This window comes from Leiobunum rupestre, chromosome 2, assembly GCF_980474605.1.
Source record: "Leiobunum rupestre chromosome 2, qqLeiRupe1.1.hap1, whole genome shotgun sequence".
NCBI lineage: Eukaryota > Metazoa > Arthropoda > Arachnida > Opiliones > Sclerosomatidae > Leiobunum > Leiobunum rupestre.
In genome coordinates, this window is record NC_143385.1 from 48,564,192 (window position 1) to 48,577,243 (window position 13,052).

Below are 13,052 nucleotides of genomic sequence, written 5' to 3' on the forward strand. Positions count from 1 at the left end.
AACAATTCAATTAAAAAATAAATCAGCGTAATTGTTAAACTACCCGGTGTCGTTTTAGTACGACCAGAGATAATTTATAAAAGGGAGTGGAAGGTAGGGGATGAATTGTAGCTCCTAAACCCCCGCGATCGCAATATCTGGCCAGGTGGGTTTCCGGTATGACGTTTTCCTGGGGGCGGGTCTAGAGTGAGCTGTTGAAGAAAAAAAATTTAAAGCCGAAGAAGTAGGCAAGGAACAGACGAATGACCAAGCCGCGGTGTGTGAGCGATGTCCTTCGGGAAAAAAGGATACTTATTTATTATTTTTCATCTTACTTTAAATTATAATCATTATTAAATTCTTATTTATTTAGTTGCTGTAAACCATTGTTTGAAATGGACCATCAAAAAGATGAATACCCAGAAATTGGTTTTTCGTTTGAAGAAGGATCTTGTTGGCTTCATACATTTCGACTGAAGTTCAGCAATTGAAATTTAAAGACACGACAGGAGAAGAGTACCTAAAAGCAACGCACACTATTTTGAAACAAGTTGGCAAGCCAAAATATACCTCTCCTCGGAAAAATTGTCCCTAGTGGTATTAATCTCTCGAGATGACCCTTAAAGATATATCCGCAATTCAGAGTTATTTACTAAAAACGTTAACCCACTTTCAATCCCGCCCGGTATTAAATTTTAATTTTTATTTAAATAATTGAGACCAAACAACCGAGTTTAATTTATTCAGAATAATATAAATTAAGTAGTTACAACAGCGAGTTAGACGTACTAAAACAATTCACAATTGAATTTAACCCTATTTACAGAACAAGTTTATCAGTTAAATATAATACGAAGCATATTTTAATGAAAGAAATATCTACAGAGGGTATTTGTATTTTTCTCACCCAGGAAATCAACGACAGCATTAGGAATCGTAGATATCCAAATTTCCACACCAAATGTATTAACAAGAAGCAAAAACCTTACCATCAACAATGCACAGAGAGCCACTTGACGAAACGACCGCTCTTACATCAATACACGTTAAATAAACGCTTTTGCATTATTACAACTTTTTTAAAGACGATAATAAAACTCGTAAATAAATAACAAAAAACCCACAGGTTCTACCCTTTAACCCTCTTATCTCTGCTGACTGCGCTAAAACAAGATTTGACCATCAAAATTTCAAACGTAAAAAATTTAGACTTTAAAAACCATTAATATACTCTTCCACTAAGCTGAGTTTATAATTTTCAAATAATTGTTACGTGTATCGGTGGTTCTGTGGTAGAACATTCGCCTGCCATGAAGAAGGGTTCGGGTTCAAAACCTGGGCGGCGCATTCTTTTTAATCAACAGAGAAGACGCTACATTATAATATCTTCGATGCAATAATTTAAATGGAACACGAAATTTCGTTCTATTTTAATAAAAACCGAAATTTAATACTCTGTTAATTTGTAATAAACGCTTCCGCTTCAGCTGAGCTTATAATTTTCTGTGAACTGTAACATGTATCGGTGGTTCTGTGGTAGAACACTCGCCTGTCATGCAGGAGGGCTCGGGTTCGAATCCCGCTCGATGCTATCGCAAATTGAAACCAAGACGATTACCGTAAACAATTGGTGGAAACCCTGCCATTGGAAGTTGGGAGGTTGCCATAACACCGAGTGCTCGGTCCGTCCCAAAAGTCAATAAGAAGGAGTACACACACAGACGGACACGCTGTTTGTATAACCCCTTCTAGGAGAGGTAAAAATAGATCTAGCTACATTTACTTTTACACGAATTAATGGTGCAAATGGGGGTCGACAGTGCAATCGTAAAAGAATGCTCCAAGATATTGAGGGAAAATAAGAAAAAAGAGCTTATTGGATCAGTTTCTGACAAACCAAAGCCTCTGGGGAAAATCTCCCAGCTACTAGATATGTTTCCGGATTTTCAGCCTACTCGTTAATAAAAAATGCCCTTCAGAACTGACTCAAAAGATTATGAAAGAAAAATATCCAAGCCTTGGACCAATAAATTAACCAGGGGTGGATTAACTTCTGTCTCAGATCAATTCTTCCAGCTGGTGAAAACGATTAAAACTATATTGGATGTAATCTACGTCACTAATGTTAAAAATATCAGGCATCAAAATTTAAAAACACATAATACAAAATGTAATTGGGCAGGCATCAGGCCCGGATTTAAGGGTAGGCATCCTAGGCACGTGCCTAGGGGCCCCCACAAAAAAGGGGGCCCCTACAAAAATTTTAAAAAAAAATTCCAAAGGATTGAAAAAATCAAAAAAAAAATCATTTCACAAGATTTGTTGAGACATAGCTACGGCCCTGAGGAGTTCCAGGGGGCCCCTTTTAAGTTTGTTTTATAACATTGCTTTTGTTTTGTTCTATCACGGCACGAGCTTTTCAGTCTTTAGGAAAAGATTTTTTGATAAATCGGGGATAATTACAAATAAAGTATTAGTATTATCCAAGATTTCAAATACGAATTTTGCTTTCCTAAGTCCGGCGGCTACTAACCGTAGATAAATGTCCATCACGTGTTTAGCCGATCGTGTTCAGTTTTTAGTTTAGTTTAGTTTGGATTATCTCTGTACTGTCTGTGTAGTGTAGTTTACGCATTTGACATTGACACCGACTTTTAAGTTTTTTTAAATTTTTACCCAAATTTATTAATCTTGAATTAACCCTTTCTTTAAAATCTAAAATCTTACAATACATAATCTAAAGTGAAACTAAAACTTTATCGTTTCCCTCAAACGTTCGATATTTTTTATGATGTAGTAGTGTGCACGACCATACAAGACGACAACATTGTTTAGGTAATACTAATATACCGTATATATAATTCGTTTTAACTCTTACTAAATACTAATTCTACGTTTCCACGTACGCTATGATAGGAAACTATAATTATAAAAACTTTATAGCAAGAAAATCCAAACACGTGCAAACAATTTTGTTCGGTTTAAATACGTTTATCACATTTTTTCGAATTACGAGTTCTACTCTACTTCACTTTAACTTACATTGTTAGACTGCCTTGAAATTTGTTCATAAAACAGGATACACCGTCACGACGGTACCGTATAATACAATTTGCAATTTGCACGATAATTTTTCCCGCCCCACCACCGCGTAGCTTCCTATAGGCGCTTAAATAAAACATCTTCCCAGAAATTGCCAAGAAGTAATATTTCCGACAGCCAGGACTCATAAGCTATTATTTATATAGTACTTGTTGAAATATTAGAAAGCTGGAAACTTTCTCGAACGTAACATCGGTTTTTTGCTAAGCCTTAACATGCCAAAAAAGTTACCTGCTTAAAAGGAAACACTCTTTGCATACCGTACTGCAAAAGTAATATGTTTAGTTCTAAAGGAATTAGTTTTCATCTTTTTCCGAAAGATAATTTTATACGAAATGAATTAACTCTGCCTCCATGAGAAGTTTTAAAATTGCCTGGTATTATAAAAATATTACATATAATTTTAATTATTTATAACATAAGAGGATGATTATAAAGATAAGTTTTGAAATTTTTAATATTTAGGCTTAGTTTCTCTATTCGGTGTTATAGTCGCAAGCCAGATTTCCCGCACGGTACTGACGAGTCCCAAATAGGACGAAACCGGTCTACCGTTGGATTTTCTGGCTATTTTATTTTATTTTATTTTATTTAATTGAATTATTCACTCGAAGATCTATTTGGTCCGAGTTTCGCGTTTTCATCCGCTCGAAGACCTATCGGTACGAGCTATTAGTAAGTTTTTAAATTTCTTCAAATTTGTTTAGGGTTTAGCTTTATTATCCCTTTTCATTATGGACTTATCTACTTATTCACCAATTTTTTCATCCTGATTATAAAGATGGTTGTAGTAACATTATATATTTTACCTTAAAATATATTATCGAAAATTACCATCAGTATGTTCCTTATACACGTGAGCCGACGCGTTTATCTGACGCAAAATTCTCATGAGGGCAAAAACGCGTCTCCAATCGGCTTAAATTTGACTTTTTGGCTAGCCATTTTAACCGTTTAACCGACCGACCGGAAATCGCTCCTTCCCAGATAAATTTGGAGAGGGGAGTAGAAACCGAGTATCTTTTATTGAAGCGTCCATTCCCACTATTCCCAACTTAACCAGTAAATAATAAATAAAATATTCGCGACCAAATTGCTCGGAAAGCGATGTGTTGAGAAAAATAAGCCATGAGAGTATTATTAGTACATTTGTTCAACTTAAAATTAGACGTAGGCCCATTTAAAATCTGTTCCTTCTATTAGTTTGTAATCAAATTATTTTCCTGTTCCTGTAGAAAGTTCGCTTTTTTTAAAGAAAAATATTGGTTGCGCTGTGCCTTTTGTCTTAATTACACTTTACAACATTCGATGGCTTATGTTTTGATTTCATTTTTATTATTTCGTTTCTAATTCTAATGTGGGAAGAAAGTCATTAGGACCTTGGCAAACTTAAGCTGTTTTAACTACAAAGATTTGGGGGGGGGTGCCCGCAAGTTGTGCCTAGGGGCCCCCAAAACCTAAATCCGGGCCTGGCAGGCATGGAGGCTAATCTACAATCAAGATGATAGCAAGAAATGGCTTTTGAATGTTTAGTGCGGGACATTCTTGAGCAATACCAATTGGAAACAAGAGAAGCCCTCAGAACGAAGAAAGCATTGGGAAAGAGCCTTATGGAGAAAAGCAAAGAAGGCGAAAGCCGAACCTCTCCAAAAAAGATAAAATCTAAGACTTGTCAGAAGAGTCCTGGTAGGGAAAATGTCAAACTACCAAAAAAGAAAAGCAAAAGGAAAAGAGCTCAAAAACCAGATCAAATTCCAACTTTACATATAAGATAATCTATTGAATGTCCCTCAACGCAAGCTACCGCATCAACCTCAATGCAAAGTTTCAATAACTTCCAAGACAATTCTGATTATGACTTTCGAACAATTCCTACCTCAATGTACCTGAAAAAACCAAGCAACGTGATATTTTAAAATGTTCCTATTTTAAACATGGGGCAGTTTGATGGCCAATTTTAGGGGTTTTACCTTATGATTACTACTGAAATAGTTCAAAAGAAAGTTTAGTTTAGAAATGTAAGCCACAATGAATTTCAATTTATGGAGATATTACAAAATATTTTATTTAACTGTGATACTGTTTTTAAATGATTAAAACAATATTTACTTAACCATCTTTTCTGATATCATTGTATTGCCATTAACGGCTTCTAAAACAAGTCCTGATAAAGCTTTTAATTTATCCATATTGGCTTCAAGGAGAGAAACGGAGGGATTACAATTTCTACCACCAGAACATCTCTGTCTTCCAAAATACTGTTCTAGCGGGTCTTGATTTAGGTGTCAAGACAAACTTTGCTCCCTTTTTAAGAAGGAATTTTACTATTCCCACTGTTGAAAGAGCTGTAATTGAAAAACAACTCTAAATATATGAAAATGTAAAGCTCTTATCGTTGTAATTATATTAGCTGTACCAGTCATACGTAGACCTTCAATAGTTGGAGCACTTAAAAGCATTGCACTCCTTTCCTTTTTTGAAAAATCACCTGGGCGTACTGCAACGTCTTTCTCCCAGTCATCTAAATATTTTATGAAGTCTGTTTCGAGCCACTAAATTTAATACAAATATTAATTTTTGAGTCATCCATCAATCCAACATTGGTGTCATTACCTTCAAACGCTCGTCATTAACATCGTCATACACTCTTTTGTTGGCCTTTCGTTTCCTTAAACTTTCATTGCAGTACTTAACATTACACAAGTCAAAAATAAATTATCAAACGTCCGTATGAACTTCACTGTTTCAGGGTATTTCTTCCCCAAGTAGTGTTTCTATAGCAGAAGCCACAGTTGTGCTCATAACTTGGGTTGCCAAATTCACTTTCATCTTAGAGTATCCATTTAAAAAACGTGTCCATATGTTAGCTTCGATGCGTTTTTAAATTGACCTTTCATTTTTAATTGCGAGTAATAAAGGCGCAAAATAACTTTCCAAGAAATCTCCTCGCCATTTTTCCACATACTCCGAGACTTGGAATGAGCACCACTTTTACTAAAGCAGTTACGAACAGTTTTAATCAAATGTGGAGCATCTGATAGAAAATATATCCTCCCTTTCTTCATCAGCTGCATGAATATTAGTAGCGATGAATGGAACAGTATTGTTTGTTTCATTTAGTGTTTTTAATTTTCCAGAAAAATAAAATGCGGAAAATTTTCAGTAAATCGGAAAATAAAAAATTCTAAAATAAATTACTTTTAAGGGTTTTTAATTTTTTAAACTTTTTATCGATATAAAATGTCTAAGATCAGAAAACATACTAAAAAACATTACTTAGCCTATGTTACATTCTTAATCAGGTTAAACTAGTCTAGAGATTTAGTTTTACTTTCAGATTCGAAAAAATTAGGTGAAAAAGCCGCTTTATTTAAATTTGCAAACAATATATTAGGCTAATCATAGAATGAAAACTTTTTTTAGTTTTTTCGGAAAAATACGGAAATTTTCCGGAAAAAAGGTCTCGGTCATTTTCCGGAAAATAATCCGAGCGGCAAATTTTCCACGGAAAATATTCCGACTTACAACACTTCATTACTGGCACACATACTAAAAACTTTCGATTAGTCGAAGCTCCATCTCCAACTACAGCTATAGGCCTCCGGTGGTGTGGTTCTTTTCTTACCGGTACACCGGGCTATAAATTCTGACAACATGTCCAACTACAGCTAAAATTCTGAAACCATTGTTTTCCAACAACTAATGGCCTGCCAAATAAGTGAATAGAGCTCGCCACTAGTAGCACCATTTGTTGGAAAATGTGCGAATGGTATTTTAACATTGCTGGTAATTCCACGAAGCATAAATTGGAGAATATTAGTTGCTAATGGCGGTGCAGTTCTGCCCATTTCTTCACGCTCCATGTCATCAAGGTCATTATGATGGTCATCTATGTCAATAAATCCAGTCATATTACCTGTATCTGTGTGACATATTACATCAGGCTTGACTGACTTTTCATCTAACAGGAGAACAAAAGTATTTCTTATGGTCAGGAAGATTATCAATGTCCGTCATTTCAACCATTTCATTAATCGAATCTTCATCAAAACCATATTTGTTTTTTAAGGAATGGTCATGACTATACAATGTTCTTGTTGAGGGAAGTATAACAATTCCAGATTTTTGTAAAGCTTCGTAGGTTGATTTTGATTTATTTTTAATGTAGGAGCACCACTTCAGAAAAAACTGTCCCACCTCATGCCATACTTAGATCTTTCTAAAGCTCTTAATTGTTGTTTAATGAATACTGACATGAAAGATCCAGGTTTTTCTTTCTTAATTTTTTCATTAAAAAGCTGTTTTAAATTGTGAACATCTTTCTTGCCCTTCTTAGATAAAACATGCTTGGTTTTCGTCTTTCTGTTGGGTTTCATTGGCTTCGATTTTCCTTTCATTTCTTCAGCTTTTTTTAGCTAGAGCTTTGGATCTCAAACGTAAGGTTCGTAAGCTGGACCTATATTGCTGGCAAGCGACGTAACGCTTCTTATAAACTTGAATGAGTGTTTCGCATCTGTTACTATACACCGCTCCAAAATGTTCAGAGTAACTGCTCATTGTTTTATGATTATTCGGGCACCTCTCACAAGGAGACTACCCGAGGTGTAACTCATCGGTTTTGTTTAAATTCAGGGATTAAGTAGACCTTCATGTAACTTAAAAAACCCCAAAGGGAAAAAATGCGATGGGCTTTAGTTTTACCATGGCAACCGAAAACGTTTTAGACAACTAAAATAATATATTTATCTATGTAAATTAACATGGCAAAATCGAAGATTCTATTATGAAATTATTCAAAAAAAATTTAAACAAAGGTGGTTTACGTTGTGTAAATATCCAATTTTGGGTAAATATCTAATTTCAGGTAAATATCTAATTTCAGGTAAATATCTAATTTTAGGTAAATATCTAATTTCAGGTAAATATCTAATTTTGGGTAATATATCAAATTTTGGGTAAATATCTAATTTTGGGTAACTATCATTTTTGGCTAAATATATTTTTGGGTAACTATCTTAATTAGGGTAAATGTCTAAATTTGGGTATTTAAATTTGAGTAATAATTTGGGTAAGTACTTAAATTTATGTAAGTATTTTAATTCAGGTAAATATATAAATTTGGTAAATATTTAAATTTTGGTAAATATTTTAATTTAAATATTGAAATTTAATTTAGGTAAGTATTTTAATTTGGGTAAGAATTTAAATAGGGGTAAGTATTTAATTTTTAGTAAGTATTTAAATTTGGGTAATTAAATTTAATATAAATATCTGAATTCGGGTAAATATCTAAATTTTGGTAAACTTCAGAATTTGGGGTCATTCCACGACAAATCGACCAAAGGTTTTGGAATTTACCACCCTACCTTTTTAGATTTGGATAAAAATTAGTCTTAAGGGTTATTCTGGTCGATAAAGCCGAATAAATTTGGGTAAATATCTAAATTCAAATGGGTAAATGGGGTAAATTTACTATAAATATCTAAATTCAAATGGGTAAATGGGGTAAATTTACTATAAATATCTAAATTCAAATGGGTAAATTGGGTAAATTTACTATAAATATCTAAATTCAAATGGGTAAATTGGGTAAATTTATTATAAATATCTAAATTCAAATGGGTAAATTGGGTAAATTTACTCTAAATATCTAAACTCAAATGGGTAAATTGGGAAAATTTACTATAAATTATATCTGGTCGTACTAAAACGACACTAGGTAGTTTAAGAAATACGCTGGATTTCATACCAACAGTTTTATTTTTCAATTTAATTGTTTGGAGTTGAGCGGGTACGCAGAAACCCGCTACCCTAACTTATACGCCCCTTCCAATGCAATTTGCAAAAGTAAGCTGGAGTCGAACTCGAAACCCATCGCGGTGCAATGATAAATTCTCGTCCGAACCCGCCTACTCACAGATCAAGGCCGCAGCGACGCCAGGTAAGTATGATAAATAATAATTAATTGGGTGATTTGTAATGAGAAAAGTAAACTCGGCTGTCCTACAAGACCTTTCAGTTTCGCGATAATTCATATGTTTAAGCCTTGTTTCGAAATATCTAAAGCCTTTACTGTATCGCGTAGTACATAATAAAGGACCCCTTGGTAAAATATGCAAGAGCGTTTTTACTCCGCTTTCGCTTAGACGAATTTTGTGTAAGATTATTAATGTGTGAATCAACGGCCCCAAAGGATTTGGCAAGAACCAAGTATAAATAAAGGAGGAAATTTATAACCTATGACGTTAAAATAGTTGAGTAAGTGGTCAACTTAAAGCTTTTACGAATATTTAAGTTTCAAATAGGTTATTTTACAAATGCAAAGAAATCTGCAAAAATTAAAATGTTTATACCAATAAAAAATCTGTGACTCACGTTAAATTAAAAGCCCACTACAACGGGTATTGTTTTTAATAGGGCGATGTATTTGAATAAATTGATTGGGCATGCTCATCCTGCTACCTGGGAGTATGAACTTCCATACTTACGAGAAATCCAGCAATTTTAGAGAAAACAAGACGCACGACGGTCAGAATACACACAATCCTTCTAATGTGTTAAGTTTGTTTGAGCTATTCACAGCAACCTGCAACGCCGGTATCACGACCAAAATATATCTACGGTCACACATATTTACACTTATTGTTACTTCTAGTCATACTTTGAAAGCATCGAAGATTCCTTCGATCAGTGTCACTCTTATTTTTTACTTCTGATCACACTTATTTGTTACTACTAGTCAGCCGAGTGTCTCACTTATTTCTTCTGGTTATACGAAAAAGACTAGTTCGATCAGTTTCATACTTATTTGTTACTTCTGATCACACTTATTTGTTACTCGTGCTCACACTTATTTGTTACTTCCTACACACTTATTTGTTACTTCTGATCACACTTATTTGTTACTTCTGATAACACTTATTAGTTACTTTGATCACACTTATTTGTTACGTTGAGTGTCACACTTATTACTTCTGTTCATACGCCCAAGACTAGGTTGATCAGTGTCATACTTAATTGTTACTTCTGGTCATACGTTGAAAGCGCGGCCCACTCTGAACGGCCTTGAAACAAGCCAGAGGGAAACGGGCGCGTAGACCTCTATAAACACGCGGATTTACAATGTTGGAAATTGCGGGGGTCCGTATACGCTGCCCAAAAAACCTTACTTGGAATTAAATTTAAGGAACGTATTTGCATATCTAGGTTATATGTAAACCACAGCTATTCAAAAATATAATTTTCATGAAAATCGGACTTAAATTAAGCAACGTTATGTCGACTTTCAGGCGGAAATATAAAACCACGAAAATTGGGGTCCCGTAAATTACCCTGAAAACTGTACTTAAATTTAATATTTACTGACATAACCGAAGTTGTAAATCAACTGAATCCTAGCCTATCTAATAATATTTTTTTAACGTTATCGGACTTAATTTTAAATAAAATATCAACCACATAAAGCGAAACCACCGAAAATAGTAAATTGGGCAAATGCCCAACTTCTAGGGCTCCGATTTGAAAACTTTATGAAAGGCTATCAATGGCGATGCATGTACATTCGAAGGAAATATCATTGACTCTTCTAGCCCTAACCGTTGAAGAGGTATGCGCGACACGGCGGCATCGGCATCGACATCGACATCGGCTACACTATACGTGAGACTAATACACACAAATCCTTAGGATTGTGTGTAAAAAACCTATCATCAGCGACGCTCTGCAGCCTGGAAGATGTGCCCTTTTAGAACCGACGGATTTAGACGCAACAAGTCGGCCCAGGCCGTAATATTAGTTCCACATCAGTGTATTAGAGTGGACAAATATATACACCCTTAGTAGACACAGGTAGGCAAACTAATACAAAAGCTAATGAGGCTACGTGATTTATTATCTTTTTATAAATAAATTGCCACCCTAAGTTAAAGAGTGGATGCCGCCCACCATCAGCTGACCCGGGTGGGCAAACTAATAAAAAATCTGTTGGGCCCATGTGATTTCCTATTGTTTGAAATAAAATTCACCATCCTATGTTAAAGAGTGGCCACCGCCCACCCTCATGAAATCAACTTTTTTTCCGGTAACTCTCCCTTTAAGGGGGTTGGTCGGAGGGGGCGGAAATTAACGGCACTGCGTGCGCGTTAAAGAGTTCTATAGAATGAGACCAACTGTTTTTTTCGGTCACTATCCCTTTAATAAGAAAGTGCCACACTTATTTATTACTTCTGACCATACACGGTTTCGATAAGAAAGTGCCACACTTATTTATTACTTCTGACCATACACGGTTTTGATAAGAAAGTGCCACACTTATTTATTACTTCTGGCCATACACGGTTTCCATAAGAAAGTGCCACACTTATTTATTACTTCTGGCCATACACGGTTTCCATAAGAAAGTGCCACACTTATTTATTACTTCTGACCATACACGGTTTCGCTAAGAAAGTGCCACACTTATTTATTTCTTCTGACCATACACGGTTTCGATAAGAAAGTGCCACACTTATTTATTACTTCTGACCATACACGGTTTCCATAAGAAAGTGCCACACTTATTTATTACTTCTGACCATACACGATTTCGCTAAGAAAGTGCCACACTTATTTATTTCTTCTGACCATACACGGTTTCGATAAGAAAGTGCCACACTTATTTATTACTTCTGACCATACACGGTTTCGCTAAGAAAGTGCCACACTTATTTATTTCTTCTGACCATACACGGTTTCGATAAGAAAGTGCCACACTTATTTATTACTTCTGACCATACACGGTTTCCATAAGAAAGTGCCACACTTATTTATTACTTCTGACCATACACGGTTTCGATAAAAAAGTGCCACATTTATTACTTCTGACCAAACACGGTTTCGATAAGAAAGTGCCACACTTATTATTATTATATAATATTATATGCTCTCTGCTGCAATGTCTAACGGATCTATCTCTCCTGCCTTTACGGGCACTACTAGTTAACAATCTACTTGTACCGCTATAGAAAGTGCCACACTTATTTATTACTTCTGACCATACACGGTTTCGATAAGAAAGTGCCACACTTCTTACTTTTGACCAAACACGGTTTCGATAAGAAAGTGCCACACTTATTATCCCCAGTCCGACCCGCAGACCGCACCGTCAGCGGGGGCTCGCGATTCAGGGGTGAGGGAGAAAATTGTCGGGCGAAAAAGCCTATGTGATACGAAAAGAGAACGGAATATGGTTGTCCGCAAATCCCCAGTCCGACCCGCAGACCGCACCGTCAGCGGGGGCATACGAAAAGAGAACGGAATATGGTTGTCCGCAAATCCCCAGTCCGACCCGCAGACCGCACCGTCAGCGGGGGCTCGCGATTCAGGGGCGAGGGATAAAATTGTCGGGCGAAAAAGCCTATGTGTTACGAAAAGAGAACGGAATATGGTTGTCCGCAAATCCCCAGTCCGACCCGCAGACCGCACCGTCAGCGGGGGCTCGCGATTCAGGGGCGAGGGAGAAAATTGTCGGGCGAAAAAGCCTATGTGATACGAAAAGAGAACGGAATATGGTTGTCCGCAAATCCCCAGTCCGACCCGAAGACCGCACCGTCAGCGGGGGCTCGCGATTCAGGGGCGAGGGAGAAAATTGTCGGGCGAAAAAGCCTATGTGTTACGAAAAGAGAACGGAATATGGTTGTCCGCAAATCCCCAGTCCGACCCCATCCTATGTTAAAGAGTGGCCACCGCCCACCCTCATGAAATCAACTTTTTTTCCGGTAACTCTCCCTTTAAGGGGGTTGGTCGGAGGGGGCGGAAATTAACGGCACTGCGTGCGCGTTAAAGAGTTCTATCGAATGAGACCAACTGTTTTTTTTTCGGTCACTATCCCTTTAATAAGAAAGTGCCACACTTATTTATTACTTCTGACCATACACGGTTTCGATAAGAAAGTGCCACACTTATTTATTACTTCTGACCATACACGGTTTCGA